Source organism: Cricetulus griseus, chromosome 6 (genome assembly GCF_003668045.3).
Source record: "Cricetulus griseus strain 17A/GY chromosome 6, alternate assembly CriGri-PICRH-1.0, whole genome shotgun sequence".
NCBI lineage: Eukaryota > Metazoa > Chordata > Mammalia > Rodentia > Cricetidae > Cricetulus > Cricetulus griseus.
This window is the reverse complement of record NC_048599.1, coordinates 91191374-91205417: the sequence shown is the minus strand read 5'-3', so window position 1 is coordinate 91205417 and position 14044 is coordinate 91191374. Positions and strand designations below refer to the sequence as shown.

Here is a 14044-nt window from a genome sequence, read left to right as displayed (position 1 = left end):
TCTGAGAGCCGGGCATTGGTGGCACATGCCTTTAATCCCAGCACTCGAGAGGCAGAGGCAGGTGGATCTCTGTGAGTTCGAGGCTAGCCTGTTCTCCAGAGCGAGTGCCAGGATAGACCCCAAAGCTACACAGAGAAACCCTGCCTCGGGAAAAAAAAAAAGAGCTCTGAGATTATAAAAAAAAATGAGTACTGTACACCAAAATTTGTGTCTGATATTTTCATTTTAACCAAATCTCTAGTGTGTTCAGAAATTATCTCAAAAATGACCATGTACTTAAAGTCTTCAAATCAAAACAAAAATTTTCTTTTACTTCAGAGATTTTCAAGTTTAATAAGAATTCACTTTTAAATTCCTACAATTTAATTAGTAAATTAAGGGTATGTGTGGATGTGTGTCCCTATGCATATGTATACATGCCAATTCTATATGTCATTTGCAGTTTCTACTTCTAGTAGCTAAACGCTGAAAAAAAAAATTCTAACTATGGTGAAAATGTTTTAAACTTAATTCCTATGCCTTTCCACAATAGAAACATATTTTTAAATTGAAAACATACGTTTATCATTTCCAAATATATTTAAATGGAAGTAAATACATTAGTCCAGAGGAAAGCATAATTTTCTTCCCATGGACCATGTTCATAGTCATTTTTAGTTGTTTTTGTTAGTGAAGAGAAAATCCTACAGACATTTAAAACAAACAAGTCATAAACTACAATCAGTATAACTTTGGAAGCTTTGATTTGGCAAGACTTCTTCATGTTTTTTAAAGTGCAGTCCTCTAGAATATGCATCTGGACATCACCACCCCACATAGAGAAAATACAAACAAATAGGGATCTCACTGTGTGCTCACTTCTGGGGCTAAGCTCAAACGCAGCAGGGGTCTCCATCTGCCTGCAAGCTGCCCTACATGATTTGATTCACAAAGTTGTTTTCCTTCAGTAAAGGCACACTTAGCTAACCGCTGAAGAGCAATTTCTATGGTAATCAGGAGGAAAAGTAAGAATACTATAGTCAATGTACTAATTCTTAAATTGGTAATATAAGATTAAATTTTGGAAGAAAAATACAAATGAATAGTTTATTGAGCAAAGAACCCAGAAAAAGCAATTAAAAGTTAAAAAATTTAAATGTTTGAGAACAATTAAAAACGTAATTTAAAATGAAAGCAAAATATTCATGTGATAAAGCGAACAACAAACATTTACTAAACTCACACAATCCTTGAGAGCTTTGTAGACAAATAGCACACTGCAGCACACACACACACACACAAATACACACACACACACACACACACACACACACACACACACTTCCTGTTCACAGTGGAAATATCACCCTTGTATTGAGTACCCAGTTTTATCCCATTGTTTTTGAAGACCAGGATGTGATTCACTGTAAAAATAGCTCTCTCCAGTATAAAGTGTCTGAACAAAAATAGTTTGTTGTTGTAGTATTCAGGAAAGTCTAAAAGTGTGTGTGTGTGTGTGTGTGTGTGTGTGTGTGTGTGTGTGTGTGTGTGGTGTGTGGTGTGTGTACTCGGCAGCCACATAGAGTCTAAACAACCACTGTATATTTGTGTACTTTGCTTTGAAGAAATGTGTTAAGAACATAAAAGAAAAAAATATTACTTCTTGGCTATAATGGCTTTCCAAGTTAAATAATGATCATTTCTATTCATAACTAAATGCATTTTTCTCATGTATTTAAGCATTTTAACATTAATGGTATGCTTATGTGTTTAGTAAACCTAAAATTTCATGTTTCTTCTTTTACTATGTATTAATTTTGTGTATTTTAGGTGAACCTGCATTCTAGACAAAATTATTTGAAACAAAATAAAATACAATAAGATAAAACAAAAACTAACACATTGGAATTGGACAAAACAGACAGAAGGAAAAGAGCCCAAGAATCAGATGCCCACTTGTTTGCACTCTCAGCCATCCCATAAAACCACTAAACTGCAAATCATACTATATATGCAAGATCAAGGACCATCTTTCTGCCTCCTCTTTCACAGGGTTCCATGAGCCCTGGGGAGAGGATCTGATGGAGACATCCCATTTGGAATGAGTGTTCCAAGGTCTAGAGAGGACTTTTTAAAAGGAAACAAACAAACAAATAAACAAGACAAATGGCAAAAAGACAAAGAAACAAAATGCCTGCGAATGCCTGCTTTTGGTGGTTGTTTTGCTTATTTGTTTTGCTTTATATGACACTGTGCCTAGTTTGAAATGATGGGAACGGTTTTTATTAAAAGCTTTTTCTTTTATTTTTTATTTTCCTGAATCCAACAATAGAGGCAACAGAAAGTCTTTCTGGTGTTAGGTAAAATATGCACGAAGTCGGGGCGGGTAAAAAAAAATCCTACCATCGCACATCAGTAGTCTTATATTACCAGAAGCAAATCCTCAGCAGAGCCAACAACACAAACCTGGAGGTGCTGAAAAAAAAATCATCCCATTTCAAGAATTAAGGCTGCCACAATCTAGTGTCTTCACGTGCTGACATCCACAGCGGATTGTGCGCTAGTCTATGAAAAAATTCCCCAGGGAGGAGAGGCACATAAGGCCAGCTGAAAGTATCCATTTGTTCTAGATTCCGGTGATTCTAAAGCGCCCAGGTTTCAATGTGTGAAGTTTTTAAGTTAAATACTTAACTCCTTTAATCAGATCATTCCGGGCTCCTCCAATCCTGCTCAGTCCCTTCCCTTTGAGGGGGATTTTTCTCTTTAGTTCCCTACTGATGTATCAATGTCTAAAAACAAGAAAGCAGCTATTAGGAGTGGGACAGGCGCTGCTATTTATTAAAACTGAGAGTTTCCCTTGCCATCGTATCTTTTCAAATGGTGATGAATATTCATTAAGCTAGAAAATAACTGGCCAGCTGCAAATCTTTGCAAGGTGTCTTAGCTCTCCAAACCCAAAGGAAACAAAATCAATCCTGTTGATGGGCATCATGAAGAATGAAGGAAGGAGCTAGCAAACACATCCCTGGGAAGGAGTGCTCTACAAGTCTTAAAGGAACACGTGCATTTAAAAATAACCCGGTTTTCTGATTTTTTACAAAAACCTACCTTAGAGTGTTGAAAAGATGAATTATCTAAATATCGTACTAATCTTTAGTTTGATCTCTCTTTATTTGTAGATAGGAATCTAGATAAATGCTGAAAGATGTGAACAAACAGGAGTATTTGAAAGATGGCATGTGCTTGGTTTATGGTGAGTTAGTCAGTAAATTGTGTGTAGGGAAATCTTCCATTTTTCCCGAGACATTAAAGAAACACTAACTACCTGAGAGCTTCCCTAGAGAAAAGCTGCCTTATCCCAGAACCTTGGCTCTCCTTCAGTGTCCTTCTCTCCGTTCCTCCATTTCCTGCACCCTGGGCTTGCTCTCTCAGACTCTGTGCTTCTCAGTCCTGTCACCACATAAGCATCAACAAACAAAAGACACCAAACCAAAACACAAAACTTGGGGCATTTATTTTCCCAAATCTATCAGCCTAAGACTGAGAAATGATACAAAATAAATGTCATAAATCTTTAAACACTCTACCTCACACATTTAAAGGAATATGTGCTCTTAGAAATTCCTGATTTCAATTTGTCTAGTGTTGTCTTAGAATAGTAAAAGGGGGAAATATGGAAATGTTACACTAAGCCTTAATTTCATTTGCCTTCTGCCAACTATAAAGCTCTAGACAAAGGCTAAGAGATGGAGGGAACAGAGTTTGTAAAAAGTGACATTTGTTCTTGGTCATGGAAACTCGGTTGATTAAATCAATTGCCTAACGGAAAATCTTAGATTTTTTTTCCTATGATATTAAAGAAAATCATTAACTACTTAAATGATATGTTTTAGTAAATGATCAATTTATCTCACAGATTATGATATTTTTCACATAAGACCCTTGTAGCTCCAAAAATAAGTTTACCAAAAGTGAAACACACACACAAAACAAACAAACAAACAGACAAACAACATGGAGTTCATTCTGTGTTGGACAACTACTCCTGGGAAGGCCCTGAAGTCTGGTTGGCATACCCCGTGACATTCAGTTGCAGAAAACTGACCACTTGCCATTTTCAGTGCTGGATTCTGTCTGGTCTTATTGGTTTTTGTTTGTTTCTATTTTCATTTTTTTCTTTGTTTTGTTTTTCATTGAAAGAGAGAGGGAACCTACTGAAGTTGGGTGGGTAAGGAGGAGAAGATCTGGGAAGGGTTGGGAAAAGGGAAAAACATGATCAAATTATACTGAATGAGAAACAATTTAAATCTTATTGTCCATAGAGAAATACTTCCCCTTAAAGTTCAGACAGCTAAAATAATAATTCTATGCCTTCTGCCATTTAACCTATTGATCATGTGCCAAGGCTAGGTTATGAAAAAATAATGTATAAATTTTATTTATTTTGCATTTTATGTGTATGGGTATTTTACCTATGTAAGTTTGTGTGCCTTCTCTTCCTTTTGTATTTTATGATATTAATCCTTCGGTTGGGTCACACTTCAAATGTCTAAAATTAGACATTCTTTCGGCTTCTTAGGATTTCAGCACTGGATGTGAAAATATCCATGTCTGTGACAGAATGCACCTTTATATATAGTTCTATCTAGATAAGAATTCAGACCAGAGGATCTATTGAACTTAAACTTCTAGGCCAACCTAAGCAATATGGCAGGCTGTATTAGAAGAATAAAAGCATAACAAAACAAGTCAAATCAAACTGAAATTCTAGAAAATATTGTTATCTGTTTTGTTTAATACAACTGCTCTTTGTTTTCATGTTTTCAAATTCTCTTATTTTCCTCTATCCCCCCAAAACATGAACTAAATATAAGACTATAGGCATATTTAATGTAAGTATATAAATGCATGTCAAGTTTTGTAAAGTCAACTAGAAATGTGGCTCCTTAATGTTTTTTATAATTTATGATATTTTTTACACGTTGAACATTTTTCTAGCCCACATCCAGATTAGCTACTAAAACCATGATGGGAGCAATAGCTCAAGTTTTGAGTTGTTCAGTATCAGAAGGTCTAATTGAACAGGGTCCAGAGAGGCAATACTTCCCTGTTGCATTCTGTATTGTTGTTCTTAATGTATATAACTTTTAAAACTGCCTAGCTACACTATTTTCTCTTAACTATTGATAAAATAATCATAATATTATACTCTTTTCATGATGTCATTATGATTATAGATAGAGTTAATACAAGCAAAGTACTTACAATAGTCCTGGTATCTAGATGTACCACTCCATAATAACAGCTATTATTATTATTATCATGTTTCTATATCTGAAGGGAAAATATATATAGAACTTGTATCTGACTCCAAATTTTGAAATTCTAGCCAATATAGGCCTATAATGAATGTATCCTAACAGAAGCCATGATAAAGTTGTAGGTATACACTAAACATTATCATTTTATTTATAGAATAAATAAATTACTTTTTATTCATAAATAATAATAAATTTATTTTAATTTTAACCTAGCATAGTACTATATGAGTTGCCAAGAAATTCCAGTGTTTAGAATGTACTTAGAAATTTTGCCAGCCTTAGTAGGTTCTCATCTAAGATCCATGGCCTCACTAACCTCAGGGAGTTGGTTAGGTTTCTAGTACCAGGCATTATTTCCCTACTTTTGAGTAGGCCTTACATCAAATTAAACAGTTTTGGGGGACCACCAATATGGGTACCACTGTTGCATGTTTCAGGATACCTTGCCACAATGGCCATTATGTGGTTCATAGATATCACAGCTTTACAGAACTATTGACTGTTTTCCTACCTTGGCAGCTCGGCAGAAGCTAGAGCACAGGCAGGAGGCTATCTTGTTAAATGCAGCTTGAATCTCCTGAGTCCTACATCCAAAGTATGCAATGTCTTAAGCAATAGGAACTGACCTTCAACTTCTGAGGGGCAACCACAGGCATCAGCAATTACCTATATTGTTTTGGGAGTCTATCATAACCAACAACTAGAATGGTAGTTTTTCATGCCATCTACTGGGATTTCTGTTAAATAGTTTATGGCTCTTTGGGGGAGAATTATCAGCCCAAGTGACAACACACACACACACACACACACACACACACACACACACACACACACACACTCACACACACACACACACACACACACACACTCACACTCACACACACACACACACACACACAAATAAATTTGACTTTATTGTGTGTGAGACAATAAAGTCAAAGAAAAAGCGGCCATCAATTTAAAAGAAAGCAAGAGTACTATATATGAAGGAGTTGAAAGGAGGGAACATAGGAGGAGTTGGAAGGAGGGAAGAGCAGGATAAAGTGATGGAATATGATTTAACTAAGATTTTTTAAAGTATAAATTGAAAAGTAATTCTAATTTTGCCACTAAAGCAGAACATACCCTCAGCTTTTATTGAAAAGAATATTTTAGTGGTTCCACTGGGTCACAGCTGAGACAAATACTAACTCTGCTTTTTCCTAGTGTCATGAACTTGGATAAGTTACAAAAGTTCTCTGAGTCTCAGTTTTCTAATTTGCAAGATGGAAGAATTATACTTATCTAAAATTGATGAAGAGCAAAAAATATGCTTTTAGAAAACTTAACATTCTATCTAGACTATAAGTGACTATAAGTAACTCTAATGAGGGCATTAAGGATACTCAGCAGTTCCTAAGTTTTAAATAATATATTTGACATTGTTTGACTTCATTTTCTCTTCTTGCTCTTAAATGGCCATTCCTTTTCCAAGTCAACTCAGATGCAGACATGGGATCATGGAAATGTCACTGACACAAGGTGCACTATAAACATATACACGTATATGTATTATTTTAAAGGAACATTAATAAGTTCTCTTTTGTGACTGTTATTGATGCTCAAACTTCAACCATCTGTTTTCCTTTAAATGTTCTCTGACTGTCCCTTTCTTTGTATGACTTCAACCATCTTCTTTCCAGGCCCTTGGGCATGAAACTCTATTCTTTCTCATCACCTCCCTTTCTCAGCCTTTTCATAATCAAAGTCTTGCAAAATATTCTCATGAAGGAAAATTGATTTCATTTCTCTTCTCTTATCTGTCCTATTGTAGCTGAGTCCCTGGTGACAGCATTAGTCACATTATCCAAGTGGCTTTTTTTTTCCCACCCATCGATTGAAACAAAAACCTGCTCCACTCAATCTCCAGATTCTCTTGTATTTGAAACTTGAAATTCATGGTTGAGAGCCTCAAATCTCTAGGCTTCTTCCTCATCTTTCCATGCATCACTGCATGATCCCCTTTTGATGACAGTTCTTATAAATTCGGTAATTTGAAGAATTATTTAGATTGTTACCCACTTGCATCAGCAATATCATATAACGGAGTTTAATTTGTATACTTGAATTAGTATTTTTTGAAATAAGGTGATATAAAATTCAATTTGATTTTTGGAAAATTCTAATTCAAAGCACATAACCATTATCACACTATTTAAACATGTCTCAGAAACTGCTAAACTAGCTTGTATATGTAGATTTATAATGATATAAATGTCATAGTGTTCACACACAACATCACACTACTATAGTACACAAAAAATACCACATATACACAAGGAAAGATTATTTTCTAGCTGCAGATGTGTTTGTTTAACTTGCTGGACAAACAGTGGCTGGGAAAGTGCAATTCATTCTGTGATTTCTTTAAAGTTGGGAAGAATTCCAATTTGATGAAACAAGAAACTGAGGGTGGGGAGGGGTCAGAATATGTATTTGCTGTTGGCTCCATCTTCAATGCTGATCTTAATTTTTACCCTAACAAAACTACAAACTTGTGACGTTCAAAGTTGGATTGAGTTCACACACTTAGTAGAAGGTAATTATAACTATTGTCACCAAGCCAATATAAAAACATGCCAATTGTGACTAGCCAAGAAGCCTGAAAGTCAAAAATTGCCTTATATTTATTTATTCTTTCATGTTGGCTGTTTATCAGGAAGTGACTTCAGTAAAAAGGAGCTGCAATTAATTTATTAAATAAACTCACAAAACCCTGGTACATGGGCTCCATTAAGAAGCTTCACCTTCAAAATATTTGTATGTAAGTGTTCATTGTATTTGATTTGACTATTACTGTTTCCAATGATTTGTAAAAATAAGATCATGATGACAAGGGTGAATTTGATACATAATTTTTTCATGTTTTGGAATCACAATATCTCTCTGTGTCTAGTATCCTACAGGAGGGATGAATATGTTAATGTGTTTATGTGTATCTATGTTTGTGAATGTGTATGTATGTATACATATTGAATAATTTTAAACTTAATTTTCTTTCAGTAGTAAACACTACATATAAATAGAATACAAATTACAATTTTAGGCCATACAAAACTCAGCAGAAAGATCGTGTAAATAAAAAGTAGCCTAATTGACATGATGTTTGGTCAACAGGTCTAAGGTTGAAGTTAGAAAAAAGGAATGAGGTCTGGTATTTTATTATCTCACAGTAAGCGAAAATGCATTGTGCATATCAAAATAGCTAGAAGAAAGCGAGTTGAATGTACTCACCAGAAAGAAATAAAGATTAAGCTGATAATGTGCTAATTGGTCTTAATTCATCATTACCCAAATTATATGTATGAATCAGAACACATTGAATCAGAATGTGTTTACAACTACCTTCCTCTTCTACTACTATATTTCCTCCACCTCAGCAGGCCTTGACTCTTTCCTGGAGGAATGACCCATAACTTCATTCCCAACAGGCCCATGCCCCTTTTCACCCTACTGGATTAGGTTTTAGTTTCCCATTGACTTTAATCACAGGACATGGCAGCACGAAGAGACACCCTAAAGGATCTTCTGCACTTCAGACAAAACCTTCTTCACCTCCATTATGGAGAAGCAATCCAGTTTCCCCTAGGTAATCTGGATCAATCACTCCTCCTAACACTGTTATTCCTTTCTTAGCCTGTTTGTTTAAGGGTATCAAAAACCCAAAGCAGCCAGGGAGATGTCTGAGCTTCCAGTTCAATGTAATGTTTGTTGTTTCTCCCGGCATGAGCCCTCACACCACCACTATCTCTGGAACCAAAACTTCTAGGCCAGCAGAACTTAAAGTCATGGGAACAGAAAGCAAAATTTTTCCTAGTGGGTGTCTAAGGTTTATAATGAGTGGAGCTATTCAATTTTCTACTCCTTGATTCCTGACCAATGGATTCTGGCTATGGGAGAAACCATACCATACATTGGATTCTGATTCAAAGCATATACTACCTTCTGGATAACCCTGCCCCAGCCAGCCAGGCTGCTGCCACCTAATTGGTACTATAAATGTGTCTGCAAAAGGTCATTCCATCTTTCTATCAGGCCATCATTCTGTTTCAGGATGGTGAGAAACATGGTAAGACTAGTAGATTCCATAATCATGAGCTCACTATTGCACTTCTCTTGCTATGAAGTGAGTTCCTTGATCAGAAGCAATACTGTGTGGAATACCATGTCTATGGATAAGGCATTCTGAAAGTCCATATATGATGGTTTTGGCTGAAGCATTACTTGCAAAAAAAAAAAAAAGCAAATCCATAGCAAAATATGTATCCACTATAATAAGGACAAATTGTTGTCCTTTCTGCAAGGGAAATGATCTAGTACAGTCAACCTGCCACCATATCACTGGCTGATCACCCCAGGGAATGGTGCCATATCTGAGGCTCAGTTTTGGTCCCTGCTGTTGGCAGATCTGGCACTCAGCAGCAACTGTAGCCAGGTTAGCCTTAGTGAGCTTCTGGGGAAGCTAAGGCCACAATGGCATGAGGCCCTCACTTCATCTGGCTACTAGCACTGTGACAGCAGTCCACAACATGGCCTCCATCTATGGGCTTGCCTGCATCCACTCTGCCCTCATCTTGCACAAAGATGAGGTGACAGTCAGAGAATAAGATCAATGATCTCATTAAGGCAGCTGGTGTCAGTGTTGAAACTTTCTGGCCTTGTTTGCAAAGGCCCTAGCCAAAGTCAACATTAGGAGCCTTATCTGCAATGTAGGGGCTGGTGGGCTGCTCCAGAAGCTGGAACCACACCAGCACTGGGTCCTGTCCCCTCTACCACTGCTGTCCCAGCTGGGGGAAGAATGAGAAGCAAAAAAGGAAGAATCTGAGGATGATGACACGAGCTTTGGTCTTTTTGACTAAACCTCTTTTGTTAACATGTCCAATAAAAAGATGAGCCTGTTAAATAATAATAATAATAATAATAATAATAATAATGAAAGAGATGTGGTAGGAGTCACCATCCCTGCATCATTCAAGTCCTTGAAGGCGGCACTAATTTCCCCAGTTCATCCAGGGATGCGATACTGTTTTTTAGTCACTAGTTTCCTTGGCAAAGGCAACTTTTAAGAGTTTTCATTTAGCTTTTCCAACCATAATAGCCCTCACTCCACAGGTCAGGGAACCTGTGTGTGTGTGTGTGTGTGTGTGTGTGTGTGTGTGTGTGTGTGTGTGTGTGTGTGTGTGTGTATCACAGGACCTACTGCCAGTCAGACTTCAGCCAAAACTCGATCATCTGACTTCCATAGGTCCCTACTTTAACTGGAATTTGACAGTGTTTCTTGGGGTCTCTCAGAATCAGTGTCAATTCAGAACCAGTATCCAATAGACTCTGGAAATTCTATTTCCTTTCCCCCAGTATCCCATTCTCTACCCATCAGTGCCATTACTTTAACCACTAATATCCTCTAAGGCTGGGACTTGAATTTTTGCTATAATTCAGCTGGTCTTATAATGAGGGCTTTGGTTTGATTTTCCTCGGTTTGAGCTCTGAAACTGATGGAGAGAAGATTCTCTTCCAAGACACACTTGGAAATCTCTAGACTGTTCATGTGCATCTGGAGCCAGTCAATTTTATTACTGAGTTCATTTTTGCACAAACTGTCTAAGTTTTATATACAGAATCACCAAATCCATTGCCCCTCACAATTGATGACTCTGTGTAATCAAAAGCATTTGTCTCCTTAAGTTTGCAAAATAGGTCACACCATAAACCTTCAGTACAATCTGAGCTTCCAGGTGAGGCTTCAATAACTGAATTAAAAGTGTATCTTCCCACTTCAAAGATCAAGCCAGCCTCCTTCTTCCATGTCCTTTATACGGGCTGCCAGCAGAAAGTGTGATCCAGATTAAAGATGGATCTTCCTATCTCAGAAGAGCTGCATTTAAGGTCTATATTCCCACCTCAAAAATACAGATTAAAAGGGGGTCTTTCTGCTTCAAATGATGTAATTAAGAAAAACTCCCTCACAGTCATGCCCAGTCATTTGGGTTTTAGTTAATTCCAAGTGTAGTCAATTTTACAACCAAGACTAGCCATCACAGTGAAAGTAGTGGTTATAGGTTCTCTTCCAATATTCATGACTTCACTAGCACTGGCAGTACCAAGCATATTTTCCCTCTTACTGAGTGGGTCTTAAGTCCAGCTTGAGAGCTTTTGATTGCCCCCAGGGTATGTGTACCACTACTGCACCCTTAGGGTTATTGTGCCATTCTGGTTGTTGTTGTAATTCATTGGCCATCACAGCTGTGTAGGACTATTGGAACCCAAACTCAGTGGACAAAACACTCCTGCCACCTAAAGCTCAGGGAACATTACGGAAGGTGGAGTGAAACAACCATAGGATACAGAGGAGCAAGGAATTCACTATGAGACCTTGTCTTCTAGAAATGTCAGAAGCTACACCCATAAAATCTCACCAACATGATTGCCTAAACAGGAGCTGAACAAGGATGACCAATATACCAATAGACATGCCACAATGGGAGGGGAAAAACCCATGGGGCCTTAATCCTACTACACAAAAGAACTACAGACAAATAAGGAATACTAAGAGTAGAAGAAATCATCCTAACCAGGTAGAACACATCAGTGATTATTCTATACCAAACACTCATCCCTGAAAACATACATACAAGTAACATTACACAGACTGAGCCAGTTACAGTTAAGAACATACATGTGTATATATATACATATATGCATACAGTAACAAATAATGAAATAAGAGGCCATGAATTTGAACTAGAGCAGAGAGGGGTGGATGGGAGGGTTTGAAAGGAGGGAAGGGAATGGAAGAATGTTGTAATTGTATTACATATGGAAAATAAAAATTTTTAAAAGAAATGAGTACAATTATAGGAGCTAAGAGTGCTCCACTGGCTAGAAACTCTTAAGAAATAAATACAATGCCAATGGAAACAAAACTTTTAAGAAAAAATAGAAAATAAAACAGGTTCTTAGGAAGAAATAGCACCAGAAATGTGTAAACTATACCTAAGTAAATATATAGATTTAGTTTTTAAACTATATTTCATTAGAAAATTAAAAGGCTGCAGAAAAATTTTGGTTGTGAAGTTTTCTACCTTAGCCAATTTGCTTAAAATGCCAAGTTTTAGTTCATTTGTTTTTCCATCATTTAGTCAGTAGTAATAATTCATTAGGGCTTCTTCTGATTTTTTATCACTGGTTCTTGCAGTAGTGACCAGGATATTCTGTCTTGAACACTGCAGCATGAATCATCCATCGAGATTTTGGATTAAATCTAGGTATTTATAGTGGCTAGCAGAAGACATTTCAGTGAACACAATCTCAATTTTAGGTCCATTAATAATTATTAAGTATTTTCTCTAATATATTATATTAATAATAATATCAAAACTATACATACCAATCTCTTTCTTAGCTACTTATTAGACATGAATTTGTCTACAATTAATTCCTGATATTCAAGGCAGAGTTGTAATTCCAATTGCAATTTAAAAGAAATTTAAGCTGAATGGTCTGAAAGTCTCATGACTTTAACTGGAAAAAATAATAGATTGTAGCTAGCTAGATTTTTGTATTTGTACTGATTATAACTGGATATGTAATTTATTTTTTAAAGACTGCTAGTTAAAATATGTGGCAAATGTTTGTGTTTATAACTTGAAAGTTTTAATGGCTATTTACTCAATTCCTATTCTATCCAAAAGTTGTAACTTGAAAAGTTTATAACTTGAAAGTTTTAATGGCTATTTACTCAATTCCTATTCTATCCAAAAGTTGTAAGTAATAATGTGTGGTTGTTAACAATGTAGTCCCTCATATGTATTACAAAAGGTGTAGTTTGCTGTGTTCTTTGCTTACAATACAAACAGGGCAATGCACCCTATCATCAATTATGTCACACTGAAGGAAAACTACATCTATTCTATTCTATGATTGTAGGAAACAAACCAGAGGTGACTGGGGAAATTTTTTTTTTTGATTGGGGAAATTTTTAGTGAAGTTCACTTCAAATATAAATACTTAGTAATTGTTTTGATAAAGAACCAGTTGATGTATGTCTTTTATTCATGATATGAGGATGTGGGGCAGAAAGTGATACATGCCAAATAATGAAAAACCCTTAATACGACCGGCATAGTCTACACATAATATATTCTCTGGCAAAACTGTTGAACAGATGTAGCTTTCATTCAGTGTGACATAATTGATGATAGGGTGCATTGCCCTGTTTGTATTGTAAGCAAAGAACACAGCAAATTACACCTTTTGTAATACATATGAGGGACTAAATGAATAGACTCATTCGAGTCTTGCACTTCTACAGCTCCTACCAAGGTTACCAACATTCTCTTGCTTCTAGCATCTGCAGGCTTGCAAAGTTTAACAACATGACTTTAAACTTTTCTTCACCTTGTTTCCTAAAACCTCAGTGCCTTTTTCCACTTCTACTTCAGAGATCATTGTTTTCTGTCAACTTCTCTGGGTTTTTACTCTCAAGTGTCCTTGGATTCAAGTTATCTACCTGTGACCACTTTTGCAAATCCCTCCAATACTAACCCCCTACATTACCTGTCACCAAACAGTTCCGGTCAATCTCACAGTGCAATGGCCTCATCTATCAAATTTTCATTGAATAAAAAGAGTGGTGAAGTCGGTAAGTAAAAAAGAGCAAAAGGAAGGAGAGATGAAGAAAAGGGGGCAGGTTAGAAATGAACAGA

The 14044-nt window shown here is 36.4% G+C and overlaps 1 pseudogene; it reads left to right on the top strand.

Moving 5' to 3' along the window:
- Positions 1 to 9868: 9868 nt before the first annotated feature.
- On the top strand, positions 9869 to 10198 carry LOC100752929 (annotated as a pseudogene).
- The last annotated feature ends 3846 nt before the right edge of the window (positions 10199 to 14044 follow it).